This window comes from Mustela lutreola, chromosome 2 (assembly GCF_030435805.1).
Source record: "Mustela lutreola isolate mMusLut2 chromosome 2, mMusLut2.pri, whole genome shotgun sequence".
NCBI lineage: Eukaryota > Metazoa > Chordata > Mammalia > Carnivora > Mustelidae > Mustela > Mustela lutreola.
In genome coordinates, this window is record NC_081291.1 from 156,861,236 (window position 1) to 156,888,223 (window position 26,988).

Genomic DNA, 26,988 nt, shown 5'->3' on the forward strand with positions numbered 1-26,988 from the left:
CCCAATGAGCAAACTTGGCCCGTTTACCAAACCTGCTTGTGTTAAACAAATTTGAACTGCAGTTGAAAGCATTCAGATAGATGAGCTTGTTTAGGCAGACATTCTCCACTAGTAAATCCTGTTTTGCACTTAAACACACACACACACACACACACACACACACACACACACACACACACACACACCATGCTCATGCCTGAATTACTTAGGCTTTGTCACAACTGCAAGGGGCAAGGGTATGCATTTGCTTATGATTTTTTAAAAAATCGTGTGCTACTCATCAACCTCCTCAGGGCATTATACGCAAACATTAAATTAAAAGACAAATCCCTTTTTCAGGATAAAAATTGCAACCTGTTTCTGCCCCTCTGAGGAGTTAAGTATAAGGAATCTTAAATAATCTGGCAGGAGGAAGCTAGCGAAGGACAGGACAGGATGGAGGCAGCAGTGAGGGACGTGTCTTTCACTTTGATTAACGCTCCTCCTTGCTCACAGTCTTGTTCTGCCCTCTGAGCTCATTTTATTTTCAGTCCTGTGGGTTAAAGTTAAATTGTATGGCTTATGCAAAGTACATAATTCAAGTATGAACAAAGCTTGGCTCTGTATGTTTAAAAAAAGAGTAAAGTCAGGGCACTGAGTCCCAGAGGAATCCTTGGTTTATAAACATTTGGACTGGTTTGCACATTTCTTTACTCCATTCACTGCATTAAAAATTACAGCTGGCTTCCATTTACACCTAATATGGACATTCTGCAGTTGGGTGTAAAGTTGTTATCAGGTTAGGCCATTCTAATCTAAATTTTTACAAATGAAAAGTTCAGCAAATATAACATTTTTGTTTAAATTCTTAGAATTAGGGATGCCCGGGTGGCTCAGATGGTTAAACATCTGCCTTCAGCTCAGGTCTTGATCTCGGGTCCTAGGATTGAGCCCCACATCGGGCTCCCTGCTCAGCAGGAAGCCTGCTTCCCCACCCTCTCTCTGCCTGCCTCTGCCTATTTGTCATCTCTCTCTGTGTCAAATAAATAAATGAATAAAATCTTTAAATTCTTAGAATTAAGAAGTTTGGAAAATTTTATGAAGTTGTTACCTCTCTCTATAATGAATGTATTTAGCCCTGGAAACAATGTGGTGACTTAATTTATCAATGACTAAAAATGGCTTTGGCTGATATTTTAACTTAAATTTTTTGGAAAGTCCAATGCTATTTCAAACATCTATATCTTGTCTAGAGAGCTAGCGGGGAACTTCTGCTTTCTACCTTGATCAGAGCTAGGTCTATAACAGCTACCATTTATTGAGAACCTACTACATACTCAATATTTTAGCTATATTATATTATTTAATTCCAACCTAATAACCCTTCAAGGTGAGCATTAGTTATCGTCCACTTTGAGCAAGGAAATAATTGGGATTTCTGGTTACATAGTACATGGTAGAGTTAGGATTCAAACCTAAGTCTGACCAATTCAAAAGTCTAGATAATTTCCACCAATCCTCAAAGGATAAAACCTGTTTCATCCACATTCTGCCCTGATGTAGGAATCTTCTTATTGTGCAAAATCCTGGTAGAGGGGATTCCTCTCCTTGAAGCCAGGCCTAACTGGGTTTACAAGAACCAGGCTCCCAGCTCTGGGCATTGTGGATATCTAGGACGCCACCAACTGGAGACAGGCTGGATAAGATATAAGGTGCAAAAGATAAAAAAAGAGGAGTCGTCCATTGGACCATGTTGAAAAGTTAAGAGTAGAAAGCAGACTAACAACTTGGATCAAAGATTTCTTGTAATTTGGAAATGTTTTATGAGGTGAAAGAAGTGGAAAAGCTTACATTTCCATCTGAGCTTGCATTCTACCAGGTGTGTTTTCCTGGTACAGATGAGGAAGCTGGGACTGAGAGGATCTGGTCATTTGCCCAAGATCACATATTTAATAAGTGAATTTGCCCATTTGCTCTATTATATCTTGTTCCTTTTTATATATAATATATTCACAATTTGTGAGTATATTTGTTATCAGGTTATTAGATTATGCTAATCTAAATTGTCAGTTAAAGAAAAATCAGTGTAACAATCAAGACTGATCTGGTTTCCATTCACAAATAATGTTTTTGGCCTGAATAGATAAACTAAGTTGGTATTACAAGTTCCTTCTCCAACATATATTAAAAACCGACTTTTCAAAAGCCTAAAGTTTGAGTCAGAGGTTTTTCCTCAACCATGGGTAGTGTTTCAAATGTACCATTTTAATGATTAGCTCACTCTGTTAGCATCCATACATTTTGCTCCTAATATCCCTTCCAGCTCTGAACAGTTTGTGATTCTAAAAAATCCAGCCTAGCTTGCTTTTTAGGTCGGTTGGCCAAGAGCTGGACTCCAAGTGTCCTGCCTCCTGGTTACATGGCCAGCTGACTATCTAGCTCATTGGCAGTAATTTTATATGCCAACCAGATGGCTCTCAAACAGGGCTTTCTAATCAGCTCCACTCTGCCCGGGAATATGAGAGGAGGATTAGGTTGCTTGGTGTTCATGAGGCAGTAGAGTGAATGGTTGATGGACGGACAGCACTGAGGAATGTGAACTCTGGGAAGCCTCCAATTCTTAGACATGAGCTGTCTCACTTCTATCCATTGACATCTGTGTAAGAATGGGAAAGGACTGTATTCCTGATGGCAAGGATGAGGCTACAAACCTTCGGGACCACACTGAGGTTACCGTCCAGGAAAGAGCTGGAGGGAGAAAGGAAATGTGAACCATGAGGTTTTTTCAACAGAGAAAAGGTGGTAAGTGACTTACGGCTGCAAGGGAGACTCTGGTGGACCATGTTCTGCCCCACTGTAATCCTACTAGGACTCTCTTCCCGGGAATATCCTCCACACGTCTCACCACCATTTTGATATCACTGCTTTGACTTTAACAACAGAATCATTCCTGATTTTATTTCTCAATACATTTGTAATATAGCACCAAGAAAGCCCTTGTGAGCACATGGAGATCCAGAGCATTCCTGCATCCCTAGTCACACATTCATTTGTGGCCACAACTGCTTGCCACTTGCCAAGGGGAGAGCAAGTAGGACAACAAGGTTTTACGAGATCCTGCATTGGCAAAACACGTATTCAACAAGATGGCGGAGTTTCTTCTTTCTAGAGAGATTGGAAAGTAGGGTGAAAATGGAGGGTGGGATGTGAATCAAAGTGGAGGAGGAAGAATTCTTACAGATTGGTAAAAGCTTCCCCATTTGAGAACAGAATCCTTTCCTGATACCCTTTCATCCTGGGCAGCAAATACTGCAAGGCTCAACCTGGAACAAAATCACTGGCTTTCTCTTTTACTGGATAAATGACACAGCTCAGAGAGGCTATGACAGCTGTGACTGTGGACCTCAGCTCACCAGAGCAGTTTAGCAAACCTCAATGAATCTTCACTTCCTTCGGACAGAAGACAAAAGCAGAATGAGCTTTTGTTGTATTGAATTATCTACCTTCATCGCGTCTCTGGCTTGCTTACTGCAAGATCTGTGTGTCTTTCCCAGCACCTAGAGCACTGTCTGGTGCAGTAAAGAGGGCTCATATGGGTTACTCACCAACCAACACCAAACGGGGAGTCCATTTTCTGCTCCCCCTACTACAAGGGAATCTTTAGCTTTGTCTCACAATGCCACTTTCTAAAATGGGAGAACTTGCTCCATGTACTAAGGGATGGACCTGGGGCCTGAAAATACCCATGGAAATCTTTCAGGTACTTAAACAATTGTTTATGGAGGGGAAGTTGTCTGGCAAGCAGACTACAGGCTTTGCTTAAATCTGTCCCTCCTACAACAGGGAAAGGGGAGACAGGGATAAGAGAGGTCTGACAGCAACACCACTGCCTCCAAAATGGGCCTCAACATTGTCAAAGCACGTTTCATAGAACTATAGGATGGGGAGGTACTTTGCAGGATGCCACCTCAACCCTTTCTTGGGGGTGAAGAGAATCAGGTTCAAAGACAGTGTTATATCTGAAGACCGCAAGCAACCAGGATAAAAGTCCTAGTCCTTATTTCTAGTATTCTGCTCTTTGTAATGCAATGGACTGGCTCAATCAATAAAAAAAAAATTCTAAGATTTCATGAAAATAGATACTTAATAAATGGAATTTATTAATTAATAAAAAATAGAATAATAAATCTATTTTAATAAAAAATAGAATAAGCAAATTAATGAATAGATACCAGGAACAGGGCTTATAACTTGTTTCTCAGTTCCTCTCAGAAGAAAATGTTATAGTATGCTTTAAATTTTTTAAGGTAAACTAAATACAGTTTTAAGCAAAAGAGTAAGTATTGGCCAACATATCACCTGAGACCAAGGGTCACTTGAGAAGTATCAGAGGAGGAGGCTTGATTGCTATTTAAGTCAATCAGATTAAGTTTAGACAGCTGAAGTGCCCTTATTCTATTTGGTTTGCAAAAAGAAATCTCATGAGTTAGCATGAACAGCTAAAAATAAGTTGCAGGTTTCATTTTCCGTTGTTCAGTATGGTTTTGAAACCAAAAGGTGCAAAGCTAGGAGATTCACCAACGCCTACCGAAGATCAACAGTTCAAACTGTCACCTTCCTAGCACTTTGTCTTGATCTATAGACCCCCGCCAGGCCAAGAATGGTGCACCTATGTCCTTTCTCACTGTGGTCCCTTGAGATGAGCCCCCTTTAAAAACACATGGCAGGGGGCGCCTGGGTGGCTCAGTGGGTTAAGCCGCTGCCTTCGGCTCAGGTCATGGTCTCAGGGTCCTGGGATCGAGTCCTGCATGGGGCTCTCTGCTTGGCAGGGAGCCTGCTTCCTCCTCTCTCTCTCTGCCTGCCTCTCCAACTACTTGTGGTTTCTCTCTGTCAAATAAATAAATAAAATCTTAAAAAAAAAAAAAACACATGGCAGGAAACTGGGGGCTGAGGCCAGTCCTGAGGGATAGTGGCTTATGTATAAGTGTCTTGTCATATCCGGACAGGATGCCACGTAATCGGCCCCGTATGCTCAGCTTCCATCTTCGGTGATGCTGGGGACCCCTCCCGTAAAGCAAAGGAGTAAATAATGCTAGAATTTCATGAAGATGGGGTCCTTAAGGTTGTGAGCATGGAGGACCCCTTGACCTAAATGCCCATGGCCTTGTACAGTTCCATACTTGCAAACCCAAGCGGCTCACCATAAATTTAATTTCAAAACCATCCTTCCCACTGCCCAATCCGGCAAAAAGGTGTTCGACAGAGGTGTAAATGCTTCAAAGGGAAGGCAGCCCTCTCCCACAGCAGCATTCAGCTGTGGCACAAGGCTCAGGAGAGCAGTGCGGCTGTAAGCAACCCCTCAGCTGAATTAGATCGAAAGGGGGCAAGGAAGGGTTAATCTCCTTCTATTAGAGGAGAGGCCATTTGGCAAAGGTGAAGAGAGTAATCTGTATGAAGAGCAGAGAAGACAAAGAGCCATTCCAGAAAAGAAATCACTGTGTAGGGGAGAGAAGGATGATTTGTCCTAGATTTTCACCATGAAAATCTGAGTCTTTACCTCGCTTTGAAGTTACAAGTCTCAGAAAGGAGAAAGGGGACATATTCACAGTTAGTACTGGAATACTAGTAGATGGAATAGTTTGATTCCATCTGAGGTGGGCTGTCTCTGAAAAGCAGAGGTCAAGGCCGTAGAAGCCTACTCATAAATTAGAAAAGTGGCAAAATAAACAATAGGAGTTGCTCATAAAAGAGAGATTGGTGGCTAAATCCCCCTTTCTTGGGGGTGAGGGAACACTCCCCCCTTTTTGTTAAACTTAAAAAAAGTTTTTAGAAGTTGTTTTTAATGACATTTTTAAAAATAGTTTAAGGGTCACAAAAAGTTGCAAAAATATGATAGTAACTATGTAATTTCATCCAGCTCCCCCTAATGAGAATATCTTAAACTAGTCTATATAGTACCTTGTCTAAAGCGAGAAACTGACATTGGTGCAATATTATTAATTCAGATATGGACCTTATTTGGGTTTCATCTGTTTTTACCTGCTCTGTGTGTGTGTGTGAAGTTCTATGAAATCTTATCACATGCATAGATCGGAGCAGCCATCAACACAACCAAGATCGAGAACTATGCCGTACCTACACAGAAATCTTACGCTAACCCTCTTGAGTCACATCTTCCTCCAGCACTAACTTCTGGGACTGATCTATTCTCAATCACTATAGTTTTGTCTCTTTGAGAATGTTATAAGTGAAATCATATAGTATGTAACCCTTTGAGACTGGCTTTCTTTCCCCCAGCATAGTGCCTTTAGATCCATTCAAGTTGTATGTAAAGAATATGTCCCCTTCTATTGCTGAGTAGAATTCCATGGTACGGGTGTACCACGGTTTTGTTATCCAGTCTCCCCGTAAGGGACATCTGGCTGGATTCTTGGTTTAAGCTATTAGAAATAAAACTACTATGAATATTGATATATGGTCTCTTGTATAAGTTTTCATTTCTCTTGTGTAAACACTCAGGAGTGGGACTGTATGGTAAATGCATGTCACACTCTTTTCCTGAATGTCTGCACCATTTCTGTTCCCACCAGTGGTGCAGAAACAATCCCATTTCTCCAAATCCTTGCCAGCATATGGGTACATCAGTATATGTCATTTTAGCCATTCTGATAGATGTGTAGGGATTCCTTCTGCTGGTCCAGTCAAGATGGCGGTCAAGTCGGGGGGAGGGTGGCTTCAGAGTTTGGGTGTTGAGGCTTCAGATATCCCTCACTGTTCCAGCTTTCCTAATACTTGTCTACTTGTCTGAAAATACTTGTCTGACATTTCAGTGGTGGAAAATGGGGCTCTTCCTATTGGGTGAGCCTTTAGGTTGGTCTAGTTGCTCCTGACTAGAATAATGGGACATCATTGTCTGGGAATGCTGAACTTCTTTGAGGCAGTACCTCTTGGCCCAACAGGAAGACTTGGTACCAACATCACTCTCCCAAGAAGTGATATGAAAGCCATGATATGACAGCCATGGAGCAGAGAGACAGAACTTGCCTGGGCCAGGGTTGTCCAGCAGCCTTGGCCAGAGGCTGTGTGAATGCTTTTTATTCCTAAAGTTAGCTACTCATTAGCAAGGGGTGTGGGGAGTGGACATGGAGTCAGCATAGACAGGGAAGGATGGGATCTCCAGTGGCATGTTGTCAGATCACAGGCCGCACTGAACACATTCTGCCCTTGGACTTCCTACTCTGTGTATCACCTATGTTTCAACAGCAGCATGTGGGCACCTTGTCTGGATGTCACAGAACTCCAGCATCTACCTCCTGAGGGTTTATCTGGAGGCACTGCTATCACCACCACATTGACCTTCTTGGCTAGGGATCCAGGTCTTGCCAGTAATTAGAACTCAGTATCAGGAGGTGCCTCGGCCAAGGAATTTGTAAAGGATGCCAGGGAGAAGGGCTTTGCGTAGAGCCAACATCCTAGTGATGACTTGAGCTGCCTCATCCATGTCTGGGAATTCACCCTCCATCTGCTGTACCCCTCATTAAAGGAAGGTTGTCGAGCTTCCCAGAATCCATACTCATCCTGATCCTGGCTCTATGAGTTTGGACCAGAAGGCCAAAAATCAGGAGAGCAGTGATCCTATGTGGGAACAGCCAAGAGATAATGAAGACTCTGCCCAGAAGCAGTGAAGCTTAGTGATCACAGGCAAATTCCCGGGCACCCAGTATGAATAAAGGGTGCAGCAGAGGTGTTCCTTCAGGGGCTGGCTCTTGCCCTTCACCTGGTGCTGTCACAGGAGGGAGATATGTGTTTGGGCATGGAGGAATCCAAATGGTGATTTCTAGAGCCCGCACAGGAACTAGGGACCAACAGGAGCTAAGCAGTTTGTGAAGGCTGAACTTGAAACAAATGATGTAAGGGAGGCCCTCAGAAGCTAGGCTGGTGCAATGAGAAAAGGCAGCCCTATGTCATCAGGGGACACATAGGTGTAGTCGGATCGGCTTATGCAGTTACTCACACAAGATGAAAGGTCAGACTTCCTCTTAGAAGGCGATCAAAGAAAACTAAATTTGGTTGTTGTTTGTTTACTATGTTCTCTGTTGTAACAGAATTTTCCCAGTTTCCCAATTGCAGGGGCCTCTCCTTGGATCCACCGCCCCTCCTTCGGCCAGATGCTCCTACTTACCTGCTGTCAGAAGGCAGCCCAATGCACAGAACCTCTCCGATTTCAAGAGGCAGGTGCAGCTCAGGGCAGGCACCTCCTCAGACTATAAAGTTATGTAATGGGACTCCATCCTTGAGGCTGAATTTTGCAGCTCCCCCTCAAGATCTGGCTTTGTCTTTTTTTTCCAGCTCATGCCAGCCTTGACCAAAATCTGATCACAATGTGGGTCTCTTTTCTCCTGCCTTCTGACTCTGGACCCCCTGCCCCTACTCTGCTCTTATGCCTGGATCTGTGTGGCTACCCTATGTCCTCCTCTGTCCAGCATTAATGTTCCCACCTCAGGGTTTAGGGCACATGGTGATCTGGTTTTGTCAGGCAACCAGGGTGGGCACCCCTGCTGGGGTCTGGGCTGCCCACACATGTCCTGAGATATGGCCCTGCTTCTGATAAGGCAGATAAAAGTTTCCCGGCTGAGGCTTGAGCCTCACCTAAGGAGTCTGTCTTCTTGCTGGTGCCTTGTCTCTGCTGCCACAAGACTGGGTGGCTCTGGGCCCTTTGTCTACCCAAGTTCTAGTTTTACTTCTGCCACTAAATCTCTGAGTACCACCTGGAAGTAAATGAACCATTCTGGGTCTCAGTTGTTTCATATTTACAGTAAGGGTTCCTGATTCCTTAGCTGACAATCTTTCAACTATACCATACCACGATTAAGGAAAAATCTAAAATTCGGAGGCCAAATAAAAGCCTTTAAGTTAAATTCTGGCTTAGCTATACTATCTCAGGGTTCCCAGTTTGTGGAAATGAGTGTTTATTGAATTGAATGCGATGTATCCACAGTTCTCTGGCTTTAACGTGCATAAGGATTAGGAGGGTATGTTAAAAAGCATAATCTTAGGCTCCCTCCTCAGAGCTTCTGATGCCACTGGGGTCTAGAAGTATGAGTTTTAACATGAGAAACTAAAGGGGACTTAAATTTTGAAATAGACACTGGTGTCTTTCAGGAGGCTAATTTACCAGTGTGCATTAGGAACCTCAAAACCAAGTCATTTGATCTCCTGATTTAATTCTAGGAATTTCCCCTAAGATGTGCACAAAGATTTATCTACAAGAATGTTTACAGACTGATAACAGCAGAGCACTGAAGACAATAAAAATGGCCATCCAAAAAAATGGATAAATTAAGACAGATCAGTGCAATGGAAATGCAGCCATTAAAAATCAAATTTTCATAGGCCACTTAGTGACTTGGAAAAATGTTTACAACATAATTGTAAGTAGGGTGAGAAAAAGCATGTAAAATACAAAAACACAATGTCAAATAATTCATGTGTATGTGTATATATATACATATATGGATGTATATATATACATGAAAAATTGGAAATAAATGGATCAAAATGTTAATACAGAATTGTTGCTTGGTTGTTGGATTATAGGAGACTGTTGTTTTCTCCTTGATATTTTTCTGTATTTTCCAGATCTTGTACAGTAGGTATTTAGAACTCTTTACATCTGAAACACAATGATAAATATTTTAAAAGAAACAAAAAAGGAATTTGCCTCATGTAGAGTGAAAGGGAGGGAAGAGTGGCATTTTAGAAGGAGTATGGTTCAGACTCAGTCTGGTACCTGGGGTGAATTTTAAGCTACAGTCTCTTTTGTGAAATACCTTGGTATAGTTGATGCCAAGGAATCTGGGTCAGTGAGAAAGTCCTTTCACTAGATACTACCTTCCCACTACATCCAAAGCTAACAGACTATAGGATCTGGGACACAGAGGGGAGCTCACAGTTGAAAGCACGCCTTCTTTCCTGCTCTTCGGTTGAACTCATGCTTGTTGACTCTGTGTGTAATCCCCCGCCCCATAACACCAAGCAGACGGCTGCCCTCAGGATTAGGGGTTTTTGGGCAGGCAATGGACTCCACTCTCATTTGGGAGACACTACCCGAGCACAATGCTTCTGTGGACTGGTTTCAAGGCCTCCTTTGGCCAATGCACTGGGAGCCCCCTAGAATGCCAGGAAACACTGTTTTTGCTTTTGGATTTTTGGTGTTTTTTTTGTTTTTTGGGTTTTTTTTTTTTTTTTTGGCAGAGAGATGCCTCAAACCCATCCTCTCTCACAGACTTCAGTGACTGCCATTTCCCCCCACCCCTCAGGGTCAAACCTCTCTCAGAATAAAATTAGAATCCTCTCAGTTAGACTTCTGGCCTACAGTTAAACCTTTCAGATGACCTTGAAAATTTTAAACCACATGCTGTGGCTAGTTAGGGAATGGTACTAAGGACCTCAGAGGAAAGTCAATTTAGAAAGACCAAAAAAAAAAAAAAAAAAAAATTGGGGTGCCTGGGTGGTTCAGTGGGGTAAGTGACTGCCTTCAGCTCAGGTCATGATCCCAGGGTCCTGGGATTGAGCCCCAAGTCAGGTTCCCTGGAGTCAGGCTCCCTCTCCCCTGCTGTGCTCTGCCTGCTTTGCTCTCCTCCACTTGTGTTCTCTTTCTCTCTCAAATAAATAAATAAAATCTTAAAAAAAAAAAAGAGAGAGAGAGAGAGACAAAACATTTAATGATGATGAGACTTAAAATATTAATACCACTATCAAAAGCTAAAACACCAATGCTGACTCTAATTATAATTATTTTCATCAACACCTTGACTTGCCATACATTGTTCTAAGTTGCCCAAACCATTTCACATATAATACTTTATTTATCCTGACAGAATCTCAGTTTTACATCCTTTAAAAATACCATTTTGGAGGCGGGAGGAAGCTTTCAAGTTCTGATGAAAAGCAGAGGCTTCTTGAGTTAAAAACAAAACCATGAAGTCTTCAAGTGTGGTGTTTTCCAGCTTCGTTCTTGACAAGAAATCGGGGGATTTCAGCAAGAGAAATCACAAGGCCCTATTACCATGAATTCTTTGCTTTGATGAATATGACGTGGCCTTGTTGCAAAACCCTCTAAAGGGAGTAAGAGAACATTCATAAATGCTGACCCAGAGTAAGAAGGGGGCTTATACTTCTGTACTATGAAAAGAATAAAATCCCTGGGATAAAAAACAACCAACGGGTCTAGGCACTGCCTTCGTCAGCCTGCTGGGCTCAGTTCATGTCTGCATGTCACAGATAACAGGTCCAGGCTAAGCTCTTTAGGTGACCTAAGCTCCTAAAAGAATATGGTGCCCCAAATTTTAACTATACCTCACATACAGAATTAAAAATTTTTTAAATCATAAAATATAAGCTTAAAGTTAAGGAAGCTCCAGAAAAGTCAAATTTTCCCCATATGTCTACTTTGACACTTTATTGAAAATGTTGAAGATCAAAATATTTACAAAGTGTATACTTGTTACCCCTGCCTTGTTGGTGTGTCTGTGAGGTCACCCAGCATGCTGTACCAACTCTGTGGAGGAATCGGGCTGACATACTGAAATTCTGATTTGGCAATTCCACATCCCTCCTTGTCATGCTATCAACGTAGCTAGTCATCAGAAATCAGGAGGTTGATGCCAGCCTACCGCCTCCACACACATATTCATATGTCAATTCCTGCATACTTAGTGCTTTGAGGAGTCATTATCACATGGTAGTTGAAATTAACAAACTGTGACTACCAAGTCTCTGAAGAGAAAGGACCCCATCACCTTTCCCCCTCAACTATGGCCTTTGGCCTTGTCCTTCCTGGCAGACTCTGTTAGACTGGGACATTGGGCAACAGATTGTCCCCACTTGGCTCTAGCTTTTGAAAACTAGCACTTGTCAACCTACTCCTCTGGCTGCACGCTAAGAGGCTCTGTATTCCCCCATTCAACTTGCTCCTCTCTTTAGCTTCCTCTACTGGTTACTCTGCCCAGGGCCCTCACATCAGGAGGGCCCTGGGCAGAGGCAAGGCAGCAGTAACAAAAGACTAGGCCAGGCACCAGGATCCCGGAGAGCCTGAAAGGCTGTGTCATATTGGCCAATAGCTGGCCTTCCCACACAATGGGCAACATGTGTTCTCCAGGGTATGGGTGTGGGTGCCAGAAATGTCAAGTCCAGGGGCAAAATTCAATCAGAAACCAGTGTCTATCCAGATATCAACAATAAGACTAGAGAACTAGCTTAGGCAAAGACTGTAGTCCATTTTCATATACATGCTGCTGAAGCAAGCACATGTAGTCCATTTTTACTGGAAGTTTTTATGATGTCTGAGGGGCATCATAAGGCACCCAACATATGGTTTCTGGTATTTACCAGCAGGGGAATTCTCTGCTAAGACCAACAATGGCAAAAAGGCTACATAAAGTATAAAATTAGTTCAGAGTTCTCCAAACAGGGGTTATGGCCTTACTCATTATTTCAGTATGTTTTGAAACTTTTCTTAAGAAGAAAAAGCTAGAATTATGTATCAAAGCCTTATGGTTGCACTAATCTCTCCAGTCTGAGCCTTTTAAATCTACTTTTAAATGTTTCTCTAATAACTTGGTGTGAAGATCCCATCTTAGTCAGGGATTCCACCTCCCCCACACCACCCATACTCACAAGATTAAAAAGCATCCCAAACCTGGAGTAGATCAGGCAGGGTAGCATCTGAAAGCTCCCAGGAGCAGACAGAATCATGAGCTAAAGAAACTACGAGATTTCCAATAGGCTACCAGAGCTCAAAGCTGGGGGGACAGAATTCATCCAATTAGCATGACTAGACCCTAAACCAGGAAACAAAACCAAAATGTTCCTAGACCAAGAGGACCCTGGAGGGGAAAACAAGGGGAAGAATGTCCTTCTTCATATACCAGCCACTGGCAGTATGGTAGAGATCATATAAAGGTTCAGGGTTGGAAAGAACAGAAGGGTCTTGAAAAATCTCACTCACTGCTCCTTACCGAAACAGCCAGATGTTACTGAAGAGAGATGGTCAGGGAATACTAAATATCTGATTAAATTTTTGCTTCTCTCATTGATTCATTCTGCCCTCTTACCCTTGAGCATCTCTCAGTTCTTTATCATGCTGTGCCAGAGAGGACTACCTCATACCCAGAAACTCCCCAGAGCCATTACTGGGAAGTGCCTGCCTCCCTGGGGACTACATTTCCCAGAATGCTTTGCAGTTAAACATGATCATGTGACTGAGTTTTAGTCAAGCTGATGTCAGTACAAGTGTTGTACATCCCTTCGAGGCATGGCCTGTGATAATCTTCCATGTGCAATTTTCACACACTTCTTCTCTTCCACTGGGGAGTAGAGCAGTCCCAGTGACCTTGAAAACCACACGCTGCAGAAGGTGGAACCTCTCTCAATCTGTAGCTCTGAAGGAATGTGTGAGAGTTGACCCACTACACCCTGTTACATAAGCAAGAAATAAACTTCTGTTGTGTTTGAGCCTGAATACATTTTTCAGTCCATTACGGCAATTAGCTTATCCTAATTCTTACATGTCCTTTTGGATACTGCTGCTTTTCATGTGTGCAGAAGTTACCATGCCTTCTCCCCCTCCTTAAATTTTACTGTAAACCAAGAGAATAGAATTGGTAAACTTAAATTTAAGCAGCCATTAGGAGCGAATGACACTCACCAAATCAGTGGTCCCAGCATTCAGATCTTAAAGCCAGAAGAGCAGAAATTCAGCAGAGTCTCACTTCAAGACAACCTGATATATTAAAATAGAACAAGAAATAAATGTAAGATGTACAAACACATTAGAATTATAAAACAAATACATAGTTACTTTCTAAATGTGTTGTTAGGTTACAATGGAATTTGCCACTGTTTTCCAGTAAATGAAAACTTCCCTATTGTCTTTAAAATAAGATTTCTTTACTACATCCCCCTCCAATCATTATAAAATAGAATTTGTAAAGAATGATTCTACTCTGCTAAGTAAGTTCTACAAGACGAGGCGCTGACTCAGGGGATGACACTGGAAACTAGGAACACTGGGTATGATTTCACCTACGGGCTCTGCAGTTCTTTTTTTTTTTTTTTTAATTTTATTTATTTATTTGACAGAGATCACAAGTAGGCGGAGAGGCAGGCAGAGAGAGAGAGAGAGGCGGAAGCAGGCTCCCCGCTGAGCAGAGAACCCAATGCGGGACTCGATCCCGGGACCCCGAGATCATAACCTGAGCCGAAGGCAGTGGCTTAACCCACTGAGCCACCCAGGCGCCCCAAGGGCTCTGCAGTTCTTAGGTACACATTTTAACTTCTCTCTCAGGAACTTAACTTTCCTACTTAGGGACTCTCAGAGCTTGTAAAATTATAGGCTATGTGAAGACTTAAATTTTTTAGGTGATGTTAAAACAGACATCAGAGGTACATTATATCCGTCTTTGTGTTTTAATATCATTCCAGATGCAATGGCACAAGAAGGAATTAAAGTAAGCTCTCTATAAACACGGTGATGAAACAATGGAAGAGCGTGCATATGACAATCAGAGCAACCACAAACACGCTCTGGAAAGGTGGCAGGTTGCGGATGTTTTCTTACCAGGGCTACCATCTTTTACCAGGTTAAGTGCAAAAATACTATTTGACAGCATAGGGCACATATTTGACTAGAACAGGGTTTCTTTTCGTGTCTAATTACCCGGTTTAAGATCCAGGAAGCAAACTGTTCAGAACTCTGAACAAACATTCTGGAAGTCCAAAACAGAGTACTAGGGCGGGAGGAGGAAGAGGAGACAAAACAAGAGGGTTGACTGGGGAAAGAACGACTTGGGCCATTTTCCCCAGGGTTTCAGCCTATACATATGTGTACACACACACACACACACACACACACACACATAGAGATTTTATTATTATTATTATTATTTTGAGAGGAAATGAACTCTTGTCTCGTCCTGTGAGAAGAGAGAGATCGGATAAAATACCTTTGGTGCTGTCTTTGGAAGGTCTCCCAAATGCACCCCATTCCCTCCCGCTGGGCTGGAGCCTGCCAAGCCACAGGTGTCAGGAAACAAGATGGCGCCCCACAGAATAGGGCGCTGAGTGAGGGGGACCAGGGGTGGGCCTTCACTTACTCAGAGACGCTGGCTCCTCCGAAACCCAGACGTTGCCAGCTCCCTGGGCTCAGGAGTTATAACCGCTTTCTTGCTCTGGGTTCTTCACTTCTTGTTGAGATCAGCTCCACATATTTTTCTGATGATGTCACCCATTCTGACTTCCTACATTTTGAAAGTTGATCTACAAGCAAAACCCTCCATGAGGCTAAAAAAAAAAAAAGAAGAAGAAGAAGAAGAAAAGAAAGGTGTGCTGTGGGGAGATGGAGAGGAGGAGGAGAGAAGCAGTTGCCTCCTTATTTTGAGATTTGCTGCAGCTGCGAGTGCCACTCCCCAGCCAGTTTCCTGGCTGCAGAGGGAGGCCAGTGGCCGGGCGTGGGTGACGTCAGGGCCAGGCCTGAGTCATCGCCAGCGGCCTGGCTGCCCTGCCACTCGGAAGGGGACAAAAGGAACCTTTGATGTCCAGAGGCCCTCCTCTCAGCACACTCGCCTGTACGGAGCAGCAAGCCAGGAGAACATTCCTGCTGTCTCCCCACCCCCAGCCGCCCTTCCTACTTCCGGAACAGTCCCAGGCAGATTCAGCAAGGCCGCCCCAAGGGACATCACCCTTCTGCATAGCAGAGGCCTGGTCACTCTCTGTCAAAGAGAGAAGCAGAAGAGGGTGTTTCTCTGGGGATTTCTCACCTCTCCCTCTGGAATCCCCCTTTTTCTTTGTGGTGCTGCCTTAACCAAGGAGGAGAGGTGGTATAAAAAGTCATGTGGAAAGGCAGAAGGTGCTCTCGCCACATTCCCAGGGCAATGCCCAGTGGTCAGTGCCTTTGTGTAATGGCCCTGGGCCTCAGCTTCTTGCTCTCTGGGTACCTGCGTAAGTCTGTACCTCCTGGATTTAAGAGGGCACCACTCTTTAAGAAGGGTATTTATATCTTTGGGCCAGGATGGGGCTCAGTAAATACGTGATGAATGAATGAATTTCGATACATTTAGATGATAATTTTAAAATAAAATAGTAGAAAACATATACTGAACACTTGCAGTGAATGTTTGAGCCTCTGTGCTAAGTGCTTTGCAAAGATTATTTCATTTATCATTATGATCATGACAAAGTTATGAGGTTAGGTACTATTATTGTTTTCAATTCTATAGATAAGAAAATGGACGCTCAGAGAGATGAAGACGTTTCTCTTAAGTTTCACATCTGGTTAGTGGCAGAGCCGGGATTGTTTGATATCGGATCCTGTGTTCTGAACCACCATGGTCAGTGGCTGGGGTGAATGTGTGAATAATGACCAAGGGCAGCCTGGTTCAGATGAGCAAAGATAATGGTAACGATGGGGCTTGAAACCAATTGCACAAGGAAGGAATAGAACAATTAGGGATAATCTGTCTAGAGTAGTGGGCCTCATGTCCTTTTGATGGGTCAACACAAGGTCTGAGCCTTGGGAGGACACCCAGAGGGGTCAGAAGAGCACGTTCATGGTCAGGTCCAAGTGGGAATGAAAAGCTGGGATGGGAAGACAAAGCAAGAGGGGTCTGGTAGTGTGTGGTGGATGCAGGCTGTGAGGGAACAGCGGACAGAGTACCTCAGAGGGCACAAGGCCCAGACTTGGCCCCCCTGGACTTATGGGCATAAGGGGGGGCAGTCAGTGAAGCTAAAGGTCCAAGTCTGGGACAGGCAAGAAGAGACTACAGGAAAGAAAGACAAGATAGCTCTCAAAGACCCCAAGAGTTAGAGAAGGAGCTAGAACAATGGTGTGTTTCAAGGGCTAGGAGGAGCTGGAGGTGACAGGAAGAGCGCTGGACCTGCTGGTGGGAGTCACTGCCCTTAGCACTGCCCTATCAGGCATCGCTGCCTTTCCAGGGCAGAGTGAGAGGCTTGTCAGTGGCTGTGTTCAAGCCAAGATGAGGACGGCTGGAAAAAGAACATCTCCTTCTGGGGGTATCTGGGCCTGGGATAAAGATGACCTTGGAGGTAACTTCTTCTGGGGTTTATGATTTCGTGGTTTGTACTTTTCCATGATTCTCCTTGAATAAATGTCTCATTCCAAGAGGAAGACAAATGCCAGGAATTTCCAGCCCCTTGCGGAAGTGGGGAGGGAATCGTCGCTGGCCTCCTCACTAATGCCACTCCACAGTTGTCCTTCCGCTGTGGTCATGAGACCCCTCTTCTGGGCTCAGGAGATCAGTGCCTCTGATAGCTGGGGACATAGTGTAGTTACCTTGTTCCTGGGAGCTCTGCCAGTTGCCACTCTGAGGAATTACACTTGTGCTGTAGGGGTCTAACTCCCCAGGCAGGTGGAAGGAGCAAAGGTGAATTTCAGAAGAGAGAAAGCCACATGCTTTTAATTAAAGGAGCAGCAACAACTGATCAGGGTCACTGTCAATGTCTACACACAGCCTGACCTTGAGCTGAGGAAAGCGCTTTAAGTTCCAGGCATTTTTGGCAGAAGTCTTGTTTATTCTTTCATTGTCTTTTTGTAGAAAATGCCTCTGGGCACCTCCCCACTCTGCTTCCCCAAAGGCTTGGTGGCCTTGCTTGCTTCATGTACACAGGTAGTTATTTCTCTAATAAGATGAAGAGAGGCTGATTATTTTTTCAGCCTACCTGTGGGACCAGGATAATGTGAAGAGAAAAGGAAAGGAAAGGAGAAATGATGAGTAAGCTTAAGTGAGATGCACAGACTGTATTGTGGGTATTTTTTTTACATTTTTCATTTTTAAAATTTATTTGACAAAGAGAGAGACAGACAGCAAGAGAGGGAATACAAGCAGGGGGAGTGGGAGAAGGAGAAGGAGGCTTCCTGGTGAGCTGGGAGCCGGATGAGAGACTTGCTCCATGACCCCGGGATCATGACCCAAGCCAAAGGCAGACACTCAATGACTGAGCCACCAGGTGCCCTGCAGTGTATGTTCTGAGGTTGCTTCTAATAAGATAAAATCATAATTGGGTGAAAATCTACTGGGGGACACAGAGAAGTAAATATAGTCATACCCCCTAACCTCTATCCCATCTAGAGAATTCTTCATTACAACAAATGAGGTTATAGACTCGTACTAAAAAAAAAAAAAATCAATAAATTAAACCTTTACACATTCTAGGAACTCCTTGAATGACTGGTCTATACTTGCTGCCTCCAATTTCTCTTATCTCATTCACTTAATAAAATATAATTTACATACTCTAAGGTTAACCCACTTTAAGAGTACAAGGCAATGGATTTCAGTATATTTATAGAAATGTGTGACTTATAATAGAATTTTAGAAGCTTTCTTTTACCCCAAAAAGAAACTATGTGTCCATTAGTAGTCACTCCTCATTTGTGCACTGCCCCTCCCCCCGGTGCTAGGCAAACATTAATCTGTCTCCACAAATTTGTATCTTCTGGCCATTTCATATAAATGGGATCACATGATATGTGGCCTTTGTATCTGGCTTCTCTAACTTAACATAATATTTTCAAAGTTTATCCATGTTGTAGAATCTATCCGTACTTCATCCCTTTTTTTAAGTTCATTTATTTTATTTTATTATTTTTAATTTTTTTTTAGTAAGCTCTATGCCCAGCATGGGGCTTGAGCCCACAATCTGGAGATCAAGAGTCACGTGCTCCACCAACTGAGGCAGCCAGCCGCCCCTGTACTTAATTCCTTTTTATGCCCAAATACTATTCCATCGTGTGGATGTAAACATTTTGTTTATCCACTTGCCATTTTTTACTGTGATGAGCTATACTGCCATGAACATTCAAGTACATGTGTTTGTGTGGACATGTTTTTGTGTCTCTTCGGTAGCTACCAAGAAATGGAACTGTTGGGTTGTGTCATAAGGTGACTCTAGGTTTAACATTTTAGTGTATGTGCTGCCGAAGCAAGCTCTCTCTACCATTTTGAGGAGCCGTCAAACTGTTTTCCAAAGAGCACCATTTTATATTCCCACTAGGGACGTGTGGCTTCTCCACATGTTTACAACACTCTACTTGACTATCTTTTTGAATCTAGCTATACGAGTGGCTGCATGTGGTATCTCATCTTGCTTTGGATTTGCCTCTCTGTAGTGACTAATGATGTTGAGCATGATTCCATGAACGTACTGGTCATTTGTATGTCTTCTTGGGAGAACTGTTTGTTCAAATCCTTTGTCCATTTTTAAATTGGATTATTTGTCTTTTTATTGTTGAGTATACATTCTGCATATAAATCCTTTATCAGATATATGTTTTACAAATATTATTGCCTTTTTGATATTCTTTGAAGGAGAAAGGTTTTTGATGTTGATGAAGTCCAGTTTATCAGTCTTCTCTTACATCACTGTGCTGTGCATATCATATCTGAGAAACTATTGTCTAACCCAAGGTCATAAAGATTTGTTCCTTAGTCTTCTCTAATAGATTTATAGTTTTAGTTCTTACATTTAGGTCTATGATCCACTATGATCCACTTTAAGTTCATTTTTGTGGTGTAAGGTAGGGATCCACAGTCATTCTTTGCATGAGGATATCCAGAACCATTTGTTGAAAAGACTACTCTCACAAGAACTCTGGACATCTAAAACTATTCTAAAATCAAAAACTTATTTAAAAAAATAGTCCGTTCTTCTCCCCATTGAATTGTCTTGGCCCCTTTGTCAAAAATCAACTGACTATAAATATTTGTTTATTTCTGGACTCTTAATTCTATTCTGTAGATCTAGATGTCTATTCTTACGCCAGCACCACAATGTTTTGATTACTACAGCTTTGACCTTGTGCTTTTTCAAGATTGTTTTGGACATTCTAAATCCCTTGCATTCCTTTTTTTTTTTTTTTAATTTTAAAGATTTTATTTATTTGGGGTAGAGAGAAGTGAGAGAGAAATCAGGAGCCAGGGGATAGAAGGATAAAGAGAAGCAGTTTCCCCACTGAGCAGGAGCTCCCAGCTGGTTTTTATCTCAGGACCCTGGGATCATGACCTTACCCATCCATGTGTCCCTGGATGCCTTGCATTTCTATCTGATTTCTAGGATTCTCTTCTCAATTTCTGCAAAAAAATTCTAGCTGGGATTTTAACAGAGATTGAATTCTACCTCTAGACCAGTTAGGGGAGTATTCCCTTTTTTAACAATATTAAGTCTTTTAACAATATTAAGTCTGATCAGTGAACTGGGGAAACCTTTCCATAAATTTAGATCTTTAATTTCTTTCAACAATGTTTTATCATTTTTCGTGTATAAGTCTTACATTCCTTTTGTTAAATGTTATCCTATTTTATTCTTAATCAATATTACTTATATTGGAAATAATCTTTACTCATGGACTTGTTAAGAACTTGTACTTTAGATGTTGAAAGACCTAAGTATCAGTCCTGACTTCATTCTTTTTTTTTTTTTTTTTTAAAGATTTTATTTATTTATTTGACAGAGAGAGAGAGAGATCACAAGGCAGGGCTCTATCCCAAGATCCCAAGACCGGGAGATCATGACCAGAGCTGAAGGCAGAGACTTAACCCACTGAGCCACCCAGGCGCCCCATCCTGGTTCCATTCTTTATTAGCCTATGATTTGAAGGTTACTTAGTCTGTATCAGCCTCCTTTTTTTTTTAAATCTGAAAAAAAAAGTTAATAATAATACCACCTGCTGAATTTGTTATGCAGATTAAATACGATAATGCTTATGTAACCCTACTGAGACTATGACCCACATGAGCCCTTCTCAGGGTGATATTACAATCTAAGAAACCCAGTCCAGTCACCAAAAAGTAATTTCAAATTAACTCATCTTCTATACTTGCATTTCTCAAGCTCCATACAGAGCTCCCTGCAATCTTTCTTAACATCCTTTCTCCTGTTCTGTCCAAACCCCTTATGCCCCACGGATTTCACCTCTCCTTCTTTGTCCCAAGCTCCCTAGAAAGTTTTTTCTCTCACTCTAACCAATCTAATTCTTCTACTTCTGTCCTGTTCTTCTGATAAGTGAGGGGGAGAAACTGGACAGGCAGAGTCAGAATTCTTTTTAGTGTGAGGAAAGAAAAGAAAACCAGGGAGTTCTCAGACTTCACCACCACTCACATGAAATGTTTAGTGCAATGTCTGATATATAAGGGCTCAATAAACACTGGGCTTTTATTTTTAATTTTAAAAAAGATTTTATTTATTTGAGAGAGTGCGAGCGAAAGAGAACACAGTTGGGGGGAGGAGCAGAGGGAGAAGGAGATTTCCCGCTGAGTAGGGAGCCCCACATGGGGCTCGACCCCAGGACCGCAGGATCAGGACCTGAGCCAAAGGAAGAAGCTTAACCAATTAAACCACCTAGGAGCCCCTGGGTTTTTGTTTTTGGTGGTGGCTACATTATGCCCATCTATACTTTATGTTAATGGAGTGGGGTTTAGATTATGACCTCTGAGAATACTGCTCAGTGGTCCATCCTCACTCATTTAAATGAATTTGGGATTATTGCTTTTCTTTCCTCTTCCCCAATCACTCCTCAAATAATCAGCCCCTAGAAAACTAAAAAATTTATCGTTGCGGCTCCCTGCGTAATGTTTGAAGGTCATGTCTCCTGTTTCCTCAGGCCAGCACCAGGACACTATCATCCCATAAAAACCTTTAGAAAAGTGTTTTTAAAACAGCAGGTCAGTACCCGCCATTACTGGGTCAGAAGTAGCATTAGTTTCTTTTTTTTTTTTTTTTAAGATTTTATTTATTTATTTGACAGACAGAGATCACAAGTAGGCAGAGAGGCAGGCAGAGAGAGAGGAGGAAGCAGGCTCCCCATGGAGCAGAGAGCCCGATGTGGGGCTCGATCCCAGGACCCTGGGATCATGACCTGAGCTGAAGGCAGAGGCTTTAACCCACTGAGACACCCAGGCGCCCAGAAGTAGCATTAGTTTCAAGTGACAAAATAAAACAGAACAGAACAATTCAAGTACAAGACTTTTGTTTCAGTTTTATGCTTGTGAGCTGGGTCTCTCTGTGAAACCTATTTGTTACTGTGGTTCAGAGTTAAAAAAAAAAAAAAAGTTAAAAAAAAAAAAAACAGTGTTGGAGTGGATCTTTCACTTTTGTTAAGCAGTTTAAGGAACTCATAAGAGCATAAAGGAACACCCTTCCAAGTGGCCTGTCCATTTTGATAGGCATCAAGTACCAAGGATGAAGTTCCACCAGTAATGAAGGATTTGGGGGCATTGGGGTCTTTTTCTATAATTGATAACACTTGGTGGAGGTTTATTTCTGTTACCTCTGTGGAGCTAGCCCTACCCCATTCCCCCATGCACTGTCGCCCCTGCTCTCTTAGTCATCACCTCCTCGTACTCTTCTGATACCCGCAAATCCACACCCTGAACTTGTACAGGGTTTTCTATTTTTTAATACTCTTCCACACACACCATCTCCTTTGATTCTCACAGCTATCCCATGAAGTTCACAGGTCAGATCCAAACCCTTGCTTTACCATTTAACTCCATGCGTGACCTTAACCCCTCAGCTTAACTGCTACATATTATCAGAAAGGTTAAGTGACCTGGACAACATCACACAGCCTGGAAGTTGCAGGACCAGGGAGAGAACTAAATCATCCCCTCCTAGCCGGGTTGTCTCATGGGCTCTCCTCACAAAGACACATAACTTTTTTTAGTAGTAATATTCACCTGACGGTCTTATAAAGAATGTTTAAAAAGCAAAGAACACTGCTCTCTTCTACCGTATCTAAAACCACTGACTTTTATGGCGCAAAGTACAAGACAAACAGCTCTACGTGCCTCGTGGATAAGGGCTATCATTCTCAACATCAAAGACTATTTATTAAAGGCCAGGCGCTCTGAATCCAAGACAACAAAATCCACAAGGAGAGGAAACAAACTTCCCCGAGCGCTTTGTTTTGTCCTTAGTGTTGCAGAGTGTCCCCTCTAGTGGCTTTGGAGGAAAACAGCTTCTGGGAAACATTGGTAGATTGAAAGCTGATGAAATCAGACAATGTCAGAGCTTCGATTGAACTTAGAGAACACTTGGTTCAAGGTGTGTCCCATTGCTAATGAGAAATTGAGAAATTGAGAGCTAGAGCAGCAATTTCCCCTGGTTCTCAACCAGGGGAAATTCTGCCCCCACGCAACCCTTGTCAACTTCTGTGGACATTTCTGGCTATCATTTGACTGGTGGGGCATGCTGCTATCATCAGTAGGTAAGAGCCAGGGATGCTGCCAAACATCCTACAGTAGGCAAGACAACCCCTCAGAACTAAGGAAGCAGCCTCAATGCCTCCAAGTCCTTCTCTGCTGACAGAACTTTATCCCTGGGACTTAAGGGTTCCATCCTCATCCGAATGGACAGACCACCTGGAGGGTGGTTACTGCTAAGCTCTTATGAGCTATTTAAACACCTTAATTATCCAGCTCCAAATGTCAATAGTGCTCAGGTGGATTAGAAAAAGGGTGTGTGATCTACCCAAGGACCTGCAGACTTCCTCCTCTCCCCAAGCTTTATTGAGATGTAACTGACACATAACCAAGGGCTTGTAGCTTATTCATAGCTTTTGGCTTGAGCTATGTGCTCTCTTTTTATTTCTTTTAGAATACTTTTATTAGAATTGTGAAAAAGTCAAATGTAATACATGCTCATAATTGAAAGCAATATAATAAAAGCCTTACAAGACTTTCCATCACTCCTTCTCATAATCAATGTTAACAGCCTTGGTGGTTTATTAGGCGGGACTATATTAAAACCCAAATTTAGATCATTTTTGACTTACTATTTCCTATGGTTAGTTAAACTTAAGATGTTCATCCACTTCTCCATGTGCACACCAAGACAAGCAACAATCAACCGACAAGGTTTCTTTTGACTTTGCTTATTATACAAAAGTTGGACTAACACACATTACTTGCTTTTTAAATTTAATAAATTGTGATTATCTCTTCAGATCCAAAAAAGAATGTCTTATGTGTTTTTACAAAAGTTTGGAATGATCAGTACTGTGGGCCCCAAGGAGCTAATATGGTCTATGAAGGACATTAAATGACACTGAATCATGGGGCATGTGTCTTTAATATCTCTCTGACACTTGATATTTCACTCTTTCATAGAGCCAGGCTCAGGATTAGAATCCTTAGTAGGCCACGTTATTTAACTATGAATGAATAACATCCTTTTATTGTCTTTGTATTTATTCTTACAGGTACTTTCTAGGCATAACAAGTAATACTGGTTTTCTGTTGATTGTGGTGATATGAAACTTCATCTCATGACAAATATACATGGATGGACTAACTGATTTTATGTGCCAACTTGAATGGCTCATGGGGTACCCAGGTGTTTGGCTAAATGTTATTTCTGGGTATACCTGTGAGACCATTTCTGGATGAGACCAGCATTTGAGTCTGTAGACTGAGTAAAGCTGATGGTCGTCCCCAGTGTGGGTGAGCCTCATACGATCTGCTGAGGGCTTAGATAGAACAAAGAGGTGGAGGCGGGGGCATCTGGCCTCACTCTGCCTGACCGATAAGCTGGGTCACTGGCATTCTCCTACCATGAGACTGAGACACCATGGTTTCTCCTGATTCTCAGGACTACACCACAGGCTCTCCTGGGTCTACAGCTTGCAGGTGACAGAGCAGGTGACTACACAGCCTCCACAGTCATGGAAGCCAATTCCCCTTAATAAATATTCTCTCTCCCTCTGTGTATACTATTAATTTATGTATATATGTTTCTTATTAATGTGTATATATAATGTAAATATGTATCCTAGTAATTCTGTTTCCTTCCTGGAGCAAATTCAAATAAAATGTTTTAATGGTATAAGATTGGTAGAAGCTTGGGTAAGAGTGATCTAACTCATTCTTGGTATGGCCCATCATATGTTGTTCAATCATTCCATTCTGATGGACAAAGTTTTTTCCAGGTGTTTGTTTGTTTGTTTGTTTTGCCGTTAGAGCATATTGGAATAAATATTCTTTATCTTTTCATACTTTTATTTCTATAAAATAAATTGTCTAAGGTGAAATTATCGTTTCAATTTTTATTTTAAATTTTAATAGATATTTTCAAATCATTTTCAAATAAGTGGAAGCAAGTCATACTCCAATAATTGATATTCAAGACTAAACATTCTCCCACATCTTTGTCATCACTGGATATTTTCACTTTTTTTGAAAAGCAGCAGAGTATATTATATATATATATATATATAAATTATTTTTTGTTTAGTTTTTATTTAAATTAACATATAGTGTAATATTGGTTTCACGTGTACAATTTAGTGATTCAATGCTTATCTACAATACCTCGTGCTCATCACATCACTTTTGCTTTAATTTGCATTTCCCTGACTTTAAGAATAATGATTAAGAGCATAAATGGATGAATTGTATGGTGTGTGAATTATATTCCAATAAAACTGTTACTAAAAAGTTAATTACAAGTAGTAACACATTTTAAATAATCAGCAAAATGATTTTTAAAACGCACACTAATCCATACCCTGAACATCTTTATAACCTTAATTTCTACCCATCTCGCAAAGGCTAATCAACCTCCCTGAATGTCTCTACAAAGGAATTTGTAGGGATTACTGCTGAAGTTAATCCTAGATTGTGGCTCCTCTGGGTGAAAATAAAACTCATTCATTCTAGAAAGAAGAAACCAAGTTCTCTACTGGGGAGGGAGGAAAGACCTCAGAAATAAATCAACCGATCATATTAAGTAGAAAAAGGATGTGAGAAAGGGGAATAAATAATAATCCAAATAATGGCCCTGGCCAAGACATGTTAACTTCTCTGAGCCCTGCAGCTGCCTTTGGTTACAGGAATGATAGCCCTGCACAGAGATTTCATACCAGCTTGCCACAGGGCTGTTGCAAAGGCCAGAGGATTATCTGCCAATAATGATGACTTCCTGCCTCAATTTGCCAAGCCCCCATATCTGAAACCAAAGTAGTCCCCAGAAAACCTAGATGAGTTGGGTGTCTTACTACCAATTGAGTTTTAAGGTCCAAAGTAGATTTTGGAGCACAGAAAGAAATGCACACAGTAACATGTGACTGTATCAATATTCAGTTCATTTAAATTAGAAAAATGTAAGCTTATAGTCACCCATAAACATAGTTGTCTTATTCATAAATATATATGCTCAAAAGTATAAAAATAAGAATTACTTTCTCTCATCATTGAACTAGTGTTCCATTAACTATAAATTTAAAAGATTATAGTCCTCTAACAAATAACTATCTATATAAATTGAACTAAGTAAATACCCTTAAACATTTAAAACAACATTTACAAATTTAATGTCAAATACTTTCAGGCATTTCAGTTACCTCATAAAACAGTTATAAATTTAAGAAACAAAATTGCTAAATCCACACAACCAACAAAACTAAAAGGCAAAGGGCAAATATCCAAAATATCTAAAGAACTTTTACAATTCAACACCCTAAAAACAAATAATCCAATTTAAAAATGGGTAGAAGACATGAACAGACATTTCTCCAAAGAAGACATCCAGATGACCAACAGACACATGAAATGAGGTTCATCATCACTTACCATCAGGGAAATGCAAATCAAAACTACAATTACATACCACCTCACACCTGTCAGAATGGCTAAAATCAACAACACAAGAAACAACAAGTGTTGGTGAGGTTGTGGAGAAAAAGGAATACTCATGAACTGTTGGTGGGAATGCAAACTGGTACTGCCACTCTGGAAAACAGTATGGAAGTTCCTCCAAAAGTTAAAGATAGACTACCCTATGAACGAGCAATTGTACTACTGTGTATTTACTGAAAGAATACAAAAACATGAATTCAATGGGATATAGGCACCCCTATGTTTATAGAAGCATTATTTACAATAGCCCAGATATGGAAGCATTCCAACTGTCCATCAATTGATGACTCGATAAAGATGA

At 41.7% G+C, this 26,988-nt stretch overlaps 1 protein-coding gene across 6 annotated transcripts in view; it reads right to left on the reverse strand.

Moving 5' to 3' along the window:
• ZBTB38 (zinc finger and BTB domain containing 38) overlaps positions 1-26,988 on the reverse strand; it is a 121,022-nt gene that overhangs the window by 60,841 nt on the left and 33,193 nt on the right. For 3 of the 6 annotated variants that reach the window (XM_059163918.1, XM_059163914.1, XM_059163916.1), the window contains exons 1-2: positions 15,135-15,591; positions 13,688-13,762 (exon numbers count right to left, since the gene is read on the reverse strand). The gene's annotated coding sequence lies outside the window, so the exon portion shown is untranslated. Of the gene's footprint in view, positions 1-13,687; positions 13,763-15,134; positions 15,657-26,988 lie in introns of those variants that run through there. The other 3 variants (XR_009351112.1, XM_059163917.1, XM_059163923.1) reach the window with 3 other exon arrangements.